At 39.0% G+C, this 9341-nt stretch overlaps 1 pseudogene; it reads right to left on the bottom strand.

Moving 5' to 3' along the window:
- Nucleotides 1–2924: 2924 nt before the first annotated feature.
- On the bottom strand, nucleotides 2925–4508 carry LOC119305840 (annotated as a pseudogene).
- Nucleotides 4509–9341: the final 4833 nt, after the last annotated feature.

Genomic DNA, 9341 nt, shown 5'->3' with positions numbered 1-9341 from the left:
TGTGGAAAAACATTTAAAAAAATCAAGTTTCCATTTTCTTGCGATTTCTGTGATGCTAATTTGCATTTGCAGTACCCAAAAACAGGCTCTAACATGTTTGCGCGGCAGGCGATCTTGGTCCTGTTTTTCTGATTCTTTCTTAATTATTATGGTTGGCATCAGAGTTTGCAGATGCGTTTAATTTTTTTTTCATGCTCAGTCGTGTGCTTGGTTTCGATTAATCATCCAATATATGCTTTCATCTTTCTTTTTTACATATATCATTTGTTGATATGCTTTTGTGTGTGGTACACAAGTGATGGGATTTATCTACAGCTTTATTTTCTTTTGATGGCATTTCAAAGTTTTTTTTTGCTCCCCCGCAAAAAAAAGAGAGTTTTTTTTGCTTTGCAAACACCCAACTTAAACTTTGTTTTTGCAAAGGTGGTGTCAGATAATTGATAATAATACCTTACCATGGATGTCAATTGTTTGGCAAATAATTGTGAAAATACTGTTTCAGTTTCGCTATGTGAACCACTTGATGCCAGCCATCATTTTTGCCTATATTTTAGACAAGTAATTCCTTTTCTAGGGGCGAAACCAAGTTTATTCATCAAAAGGCACAACAGTTGGGATACAGTTTGTCATGGGGTTGGCCATACCAGACGTGGCACTCCAGACCTAGAGACAAAGAAAACTTCGCTAAATTATGTCCTTCGGTGTTGACAGCACAACCTTCGAAAATAACTTTACAAAAAGTTGAGTTGCTTTGAGATTGATCTCACTAACTATAGCCCCATAGCTACCTTGACTACTATTAATAATATGAACTACTTGGTTCTAGTCAGAAGCAATGATAAAACGCTGAAAATTTAAATCTTCAGCCAGAGCAGGCCTCACGACACACAATGGCCTCCAGAGTCGCGGGATCATCAACTTCACGAATAACTAACATAGAACTACCCAAGTAATGGCCTTCTCAGTCTCAGCAGACTGCCGCAGCCAAACCTCCCCTGACTTTCATCACACCAGCGTCAACATGAATTTTAGCATAGCCTGTTGGTGGAGCCTTGGGGCGACCAGGTGCAGCCCGCGGTGCTCCCGACCGTGTACTGCCTTCTCCATGTTTACTAGTTCCAGTTCATCAATGAACCTGTTGACAAAAGAGTTGATCACTTCAGGGGTTTGAAAGATGCCTTCATGAATCACCTTACGCCGTGAGGTCCAAATCGCCCACAGAGTGACCGAGAAGCGAACAAATTTATCATGCGATAACGAGTCCCGGAGTTAAAAGAGCCACTGCTTGGCATTGGGTTCCATGTTAGCCACAACCACAGTGTGCCCGTCTATATTCTCATCTAATGTTCAGTACTTCATGTTGTTGAAGGAGGCAGTAGGTCCGAAATACTTGATTCTCATGTATGTTTTCATATATATAGTTATCTATGCTCTCAAATTTCTGATCTATTTGTACTTACTAATGTTGGTTTCCATTTTTTGGTTTTCAGAATATGTTCCATAAAAGCAGATGCACGCTTTCTTTCTGTTCATTCTTCCATGGTGCATTTTATATAAGCAGGAACAACTTTACTGTTTATTCTACGAATACATAATGATGTAGAATGGCTGGCTCCGAAACGTTCTGTTTGAACTAGTGATTTACGCTGACATCTATAAGCAGGATACAATTTGTATACAGCATTCCAGCTTAAATATTTTGCTTCAGCTCGGCTAGATACTGTCGCCTACTCAGCTAATCATGCATCCCCTTTGCGCTACCATCTTTGGCAGTTGTACATTTTGCCTGTATACATCCTATGAAATTGTTTTGGATACAACTTTTCAGCTTGGTTTCCATCCTGTGCATTTTGCATGTATACACTACGACTCATAATTTTCCAAGTGTCTTCCATCCATCAAACAGACGCTCCGCCGCATCACATCAAAAGGCTCTCGTCTCCCACATCATTGATCATATCTTGTCTCTCGCGTCTGGGAACAGCTGCCCAGACAAGTTTCACCTCCACAAGTGCGAGCCTAATTTATAATGCATCAACTCAGTTGATCGTCCTAAAGGTGTGATGATGTTTTTATCAAAAACATCACCAACGCTACGACCGGTGACAAGGAGCACCAACTTTCTACCAAGTGGGGCAGCTACAACGCGACGACTCAAGGGAACGGTCCCTCCTGCCTCAATCTCTCCTGCTGCTTCACCACCACCGTTGTAAAGATCCATACTATACTCATAATTCTTGGTAGTCCAGGCAGCAACTCTTGAGACACTACACGGTCCTTTCAAGATATTGACTTCAATGATAGCTTCAATGGGATATACAACATATGCACATCTCACTTCCACCCTACTCAAATAGCTATTTAGACTCACACCCATGGTCTGCTTATCATTAGGGAGGCGGGCTCTGTTGAAAACGATCACACCTTTGCTGAAATCTTCAACCTCACCTCCATCATGGACTATCTTTAAATTCATCTCAAAATATATTCTGTCCGCCGGAACAAGCCCTCAGCATGGATCCATCAAAGTTAACTTGCCATCCTGCAAAAACAAAATTCAACCAAAACAATCTTTCCATCTGTTTTGGAGCCAAACATAAGCATAGGAAAAGATTGGAGGCACAAATACATACTACCGAGGTGATGAGTTGGGGATCATCCCTTTCACGCTTGAAGAGATAAACACATCTATAGTCTACCTGGTCTCTTGCTACAACGGTACCAAAAGCTTTTATCGAGAAGCCAACTTCCGATTCCTTTACCTTCAAGGTAATGACATTTACACATGATGCTACAATCGAGTCACGTATTGGTGAAGGTATCATGTTAAGCCGCGGACCACGACAAAATTCAGCTGTGGATAGAGGCCACAATCACAAATCAAATCCAACATGTATGCACATCAAATGTGTACCTAAAGAATATTAACGAATGAAACAATAATGAAAAATACTCACACTCTTTGTCAAGCTCAGAGAAGGCTAGGTTGAATATGTCGAATCGGGTACGGGTGTAAGCATTGACCTTAGGGTCGTATCCTGTAAACTCTTGACATCGAACTATGTCAAGAGCCTGCAAAGCCTTTTCCTCGAATTCGAGCTCTTGAATTAAACATGGGGTCTCACTGCATGGCAACTCCTGCTTGTCCACAACACGAGGGTAAGATTTTTTTGCTAATCCGCCAAAGCAACAATGGAATAAGTGTAAAAGATGACCATAGAATTTTATGTCACAATGAAACAAGTCGTAAGATAAATGACTCTATAGTGGTAAAATTGCATTGCGTCAAAAGAGTGCATCGATCAAGGAACATACCTTGTCGCTCGAACATGTTGTAGAATCTTGCAATCGCTTTGCTATCATTTCTCCATCTAATTCCGGAGGAAAGACACTCTTGATGTTGAAGATATTACAAATTTCACGCGGAGATTTCCCCTGTATCTTACTAGCAATTGTCTGGCAGGCTAGGTCAATCAGTCCCCTTATTTGAAGATATTCCGAAGCCTGCAAGTAGTAATGCAAAGCTTAAAGGAGTGAAAGAGATATGGCATTGCTAAGGAGTTGATTGAGTTCTAAGATAATTCTCATTCGAATGAGCAAAACCGTTTGTTGCTATATGGGCGTGACTCGTATCATAGACAACACCAGTGGCGGAGCCAGGAACCGACGATGCCTTGGACCAAAATCTTACATATTCTTGGTTTCATACCGGGGAGGGTGTATCAAATCGATTTATAATCTTTAACACCAGATTGAAATCCAACACTTTTAGTTTTTGTTTGTGGTGACATATGTTCCTCTCTACTATTCTCGAATTAAAAGTTTAGAATTCTCATGAATAATCTCAATGTGAATTAGGTGTAAATCCAACTTTAGCAAAAATCTCGTAAAGCAAAAAAGATATTCAGTTGATATAATATCAACTAATAATAGAAAATTGAGGCACACCTAAGTTAATGAATTTGTTTTTGTTTCATATATAATGTGTACACTCTGTGTATGTATGTTCTATCCTATAGGAATTTCGCTATATGAAATTTGATAGGAATTGATTTGTTGTTATGGTTAAACAACACAGTTCATTATTAAACCGTGCATTTGATTTAGACAAATTATACCCAAGCCAGTTCAATCATTCTATTTTTTGGGAAAGTATGTACGTACGTACTCACCAGGATGAGATCGAAGAGGGCCTCGTGGCTGAAACCAGCGATGAACTCCGCATCCCAGTGGCTCAAGTCGTGGGATCCGGAGGCGTGCATCTTGGAGTAGTGTATCACCTTGGAGAGTGTGTCGCCTCGGACGGAGAGGCGGACGAGGCAGTACTTGATTTCGCCGCCGCGGCCGTCGTCGGAAGGGATGATGTGGTTCTCGAACTCGTACTTCATCATTATTTTGATTTTCCTGCCGAACTGGGCCTCTGCCTCTGCCTCTGACAGCACGAAGTCCACGCCGTCCTCGCTCCGCAACATCACCATCTTCTTCTTTTCCTCCCTCTCCGCCGCCATGGCTCCTCTGCTCGCTCGAGCTCTCGCTCGATTTGATGTTACTTTTTTTTTACGATTTGATGTTGGACGATGTAATTCCTTTTTCGATTTGATGTTGCTTGGGCTTACCCTAGAGGATCGACTTTATTGCGCGGCAGGCGATCCAGAATCGGAGCCGTCGATTCGTTGTCCGGAAGTGCACGAGGTTCAAGTTTGAGTCCAGTTCAACAACAACAAAAAGGTTTGAGTCAAAGCTGGGTTTACCGCAATATTGGTTGGGCCTACCCACGACCTCCGCCGCACTTTGCGGCAAAAGGACGCCCCCTTCGCACAGGGGACGAACCAATTGGGCCGGCCCATGGCAGGCACTGCTGGTCTGTAGCGCAATAGGGAAAAATAAGGAAAAAAGAAGCTTTCCAGAGGAATCGAACTGCGTACCTCTCAGTAACGAGGTCCTGTCGATTGCCATGCGAGCTGAGGATTCTTAGAAACCAATTTTCAGCTCTAATTTCTAAGAAATAACAAAGGTGCCAGAACTCTAACACATTTTGATTTTATTCGAACAAATCTTGTAAACTATAAAAAAAATTCTAAAAGTTACCTAATGTTTCAAAGTTCAAACATTTTCCAAAAAACACGAACAAAAATTTGAAACTCTAAACAAATTTTTTGAATATGTGAACAGTTTTAAAAACATGAACATATTTTGAAATTTTCTGAATTTTTTTTGAAAATGTGAACATTCTTTTTATCTGTGAACATTTTATGAAAATGCGAACAATTTTCAAAAATACGAACAATTTTTGAAAAATGGGAACAAATGTGAAATTCCAAAACTTTTTTGAAAATTTGAAAAAATTTGGAGACGCGAACATTTTCTTAAAATCATGAACAAAATATGACAAATGTGAAATTCCAAAGCTTTTTAGAAAATTTGAACACATTTGAAAACACGAACATTTTTTGAAAATCACAAACAAATTTTGAAACAGCGAACAAATTTTCAAAATACAAAAGAAATTGTACATTTTTTGAAAAGAACAACATGTCTTTTGAAACCTGGACAAATAAATTCGAACATTTTTCAAAGCCAAACAAATTATTGAATATATTGAACTTTTTTTTGAAATTGCGGTTTTTCTAAAACAAAAATAAAAGAAAGAAAGAAAAATAAAAACGAAATGAAAAACGCGAAAAAAAGAAACAGATAATAATTAATCGCTTGCATGTATAGGACACTAGCGTTGTGAAGCTCCGGTGGCTAGCAACGCAGATCGACAAGTGGGTAGTTTGATGTTTGATTCTCGCTCTTTCATTTTTTGCGGGGATTTTCTCTGTATGAAGCACCCGTCATGGGTCGGCCCATGATAGATCGATCGGCGTGCGGGAGGTTGACATTTTGCCGCAGAATGTGGCGAATAGGGATTTCCCCTGTTTAGCGACCTCAGCGCCCATTAAACTAGTTGGCGCTCGCAGGGGACCTGTAGCGGGTTGGTCCACTGAAACACAGTGAAACGCAAAAAGAAAAGAAAAAAAGACTGATTGCTTTTTTGGGAGAAGCAGGTTTAAAACCGCTCGCAAGGGGCCTGTAGCGGGCCGACCCACTGAAACACAGCAAAACGCAAAAAAAAGACTGGTTGCTTATTCGGGAGAAGCAGGTTTCAAACCGCGAAACGGACCATGGAAGTTGTAGCCGGTAACCACTAGGTCGCCCTCATTTCATTGTCTAATATCTACAAGTAGCGTTATTTGAACCCTAATTTAGTTAATATTTTTTTGCGAAAAAATTAGTTAATATATTGACCCTTTTCCTTTTGCGAGTAACATATACTCCCTTTGTTCCTAAATATTTGTCTTTTTAGAGATTTCAAATGGACTACCACATACGGATGTATATAGACATATTTATAGTGTAGATTCATTCATTTTGCTTTGTATGTAGTCACTTGTTGAAATCTCTATAAAGACAAATATTTAGGAACATACGAAGTACTATTATCAAAATTAAAGCATAACCATCATAATATGAAAAGGTGAAAAAGTTTGTGAATTTAAAAATGTTCACGGATTTTGAAGAACAATTCATGTTTCTTATGAAAAGTTCGTGCAATTTAAAAAATCATCAAATATGAAAAAACTTCATGCAATATTAAAGAAAGTTCATCAAATTTGGAAAACGCTCACCGGATTTGAAAAAAGGTTCATTAATTTCGAAAATAGTTCATCGATTTCAAAAAAAGTTCACCGAATCTAAAAAAAAGCATCAATTTTGAAAAAAGTTCATAAGATTTACAAAAAGTTCATCAGATTTCAAAAAAAGTTCATCGGATTTGAAAAAAGTTCATAAATCTAAAAAAGTCCATTGAATTTGAATTAAAAAATCATCAATTTTGAAAAAAGTTCATCGGATTTGAAAAAAGTTCATTGATTTCGAAAAAAGTTCACCAAATCAAAAAAAGTTCATTGAATTTGAATTAAAAAATCATCAATTTTGAAAAAAGTTCATCGGATTTAAAATAGTTCATTGGATCTAAAAAAGTTCATTGAAATTGAAAAGGAATTCATAGATTTTAAAAAATGTTCACAATATTTGAAAAAGGATGAGGAAAAGAGAAAAATGCAAAAGAAGAAGGAAAAAGAAAAATAAAAACCGAACTGAGGTCGACAATAAATGAAAGGATTGAAGTAAATGTTCGTAGAATCAGTCCTGGCCTAGTGCTAGGACCTAGTGCTCGCATCGACGTGGTTCCGGGTTCGACCCCTCGTTTGTGTAATTTTTTTATGTTTCTCGAAAAATAGAAGAAGAAAAAAATAAAACGGGATGAGCCCAGCTAATGCGGCTGCAGGCGCTCGTTTGCAAATTGCACTGTAACGGGCGCTTGTAGCGCCATATAGGAATTGCCAGCCCAGCCCGCGTCCTCCCGTGCTTTTGTATTGGGCAACGTAGTGCAATGTTTGTGGGAAAGTCATATTCATTGCTCGTTGCGTCGAACTGTCAGTGCTACACACAGGGGAGCAACTAGCTGAGGAGCGCTCGTTCACAGCCTCCCCAGGGTCAATTGAGGTGTTTTCTTCAGATTTTTTTTCGCACGCGCTTTCTGCTTTTTAGGTGATTTTTCTCGGTTTGTCTTTTTGGTTTTTCATCGGTCTTTCTTAGCTTTTCGACCAAAAAGAAAATTCAAAAAAAAATTGTGTAAATTTTTTTCTTTCACGAGAGGCATGGTTTTTTTTTTCACGAGAGGCATGGTTTTGCTTCCGCGAGAGGCACGGCCGTGTCTCTCGGAAATAAGAAAAATGTGTTTTTTTTTCTTCACAAGAGGCACGGTTTTGCTTCCGTGATTATCTCTCGGAAATGAAAATAATTTTTTTTTTCTTTCACGAGAGGCATGGATTTGCTTCCGCGATAGGCACAACCCGGAAACGGACAAAAATGTGTTCTTTTCTTCCGCAAGAGGCATGATTTTTTCTCCTGGTTTTTTTGTTATTTTTTTAGAATAAAAAGTTTGTCAAAACCTATCAACATGGGATCTAATTTTCAAGATCTCGATGCAAGAAATCCAATTGTGAAAACGGCTCGAGATTTGGACGCACTGTTTAAGAGATAATTTTTTTTAAATAAATAAATCTACGAGAAAAAGGAAAAATCCCTGATGCGATGAATTATTATTATCGACAATTATCTCTATGATAAAGAGTTGGGAGGCGAAACATTAAGCCCCAATCTTTCTCTATGTTCGATGGATGCCATTTGTTCTAAAGATATGCCTTGAGTACTAGCATTCATAGAAGACTACATGATGATTGAGAATGTGGAGCTCTTACTTAGACTTTGTTGAGAATAAGTTGAATTGCAATTGTTTGGTGACTAAGAATATAGGTTGTTAAGTTTCAAGAGAATGCATTATTTGAACCATAACATGTGAACTGATTGCTACCTTATCATGATGAGTTTTATGATAAATAGTTGTTGTTATGATGCTAGGAGAAATGATTGAAATTATCATTGATCAAACTTATGCACTATGCTAGCATTCACACTTCATAATTTTTATTATTATTTACCTACTCGAGGACGAGAAGGAATTAAGCTTGGGGATGCTGATACGTCTCCAACGTATCTATAATTTATGAAGTATTCATGTCATGTTTATAACAATTTTATATGATTTTGGTATGATTTGAATGGAACTAACCCGGACTGACGCTGTTTTCAGCAGAACTACTGTGGTGTTGTTTTTGTGCAAAAATAAAAGTTTTCATAATAGGATGAAACATTTTGGAGATTTTTTATGGAACAAATAAAGAATATTGGAGCAAAGAACTACTTGAAGGGGGGGCCTGCTGCCCACTAGGCACCAGGGCGCGTCACCCCCTCTAGCGCGCCCTGGTGGGTAGTGGGCCCCTCGAGGCCCATCTCAACATGAGACCGACGCCAAAAAATTCTATAAATACATAAACCCCCAGAAATAACCCTAGATCAGAAGTTCCGCCGCTGCAAGCCTCTATAGCCATGAAAAACCAATCTGGACCCTGTTCCGGCACTCTACCGGAGGGGAAAATCATCACTAGAGGCCATCTTCATCATCCCAGCGACCACCATGATGAGGAGGGAGTAGTCCACCCTCGGGGCTGAGGGTTTGTACTAGTAGCTATGTATTTAATCTCTCTCTCTCTCTCTCTCATGTTCTTGATTTGGCACGATTTTGCTGTACCACGGGCTTTGTTAATATAGTTGGATCATATGGTGTTTCTCCCTCTCTATCTTGCTGTGATGAATTGAGTTTTACCTTTGAGATTTCACTTTTATCGAACTGAATACTTTAATGGATTTGAGAGCACTTATGTATGTTTTGG

The sequence above is a fragment of the Triticum dicoccoides genome, chromosome 5B (genome assembly GCF_002162155.2).
Source record: "Triticum dicoccoides isolate Atlit2015 ecotype Zavitan chromosome 5B, WEW_v2.0, whole genome shotgun sequence".
NCBI classification, from domain to species: Eukaryota; Viridiplantae; Streptophyta; class Magnoliopsida; order Poales; family Poaceae; genus Triticum; species Triticum dicoccoides.
This window is presented reverse-complemented; position numbering and strand designations above follow the sequence as displayed.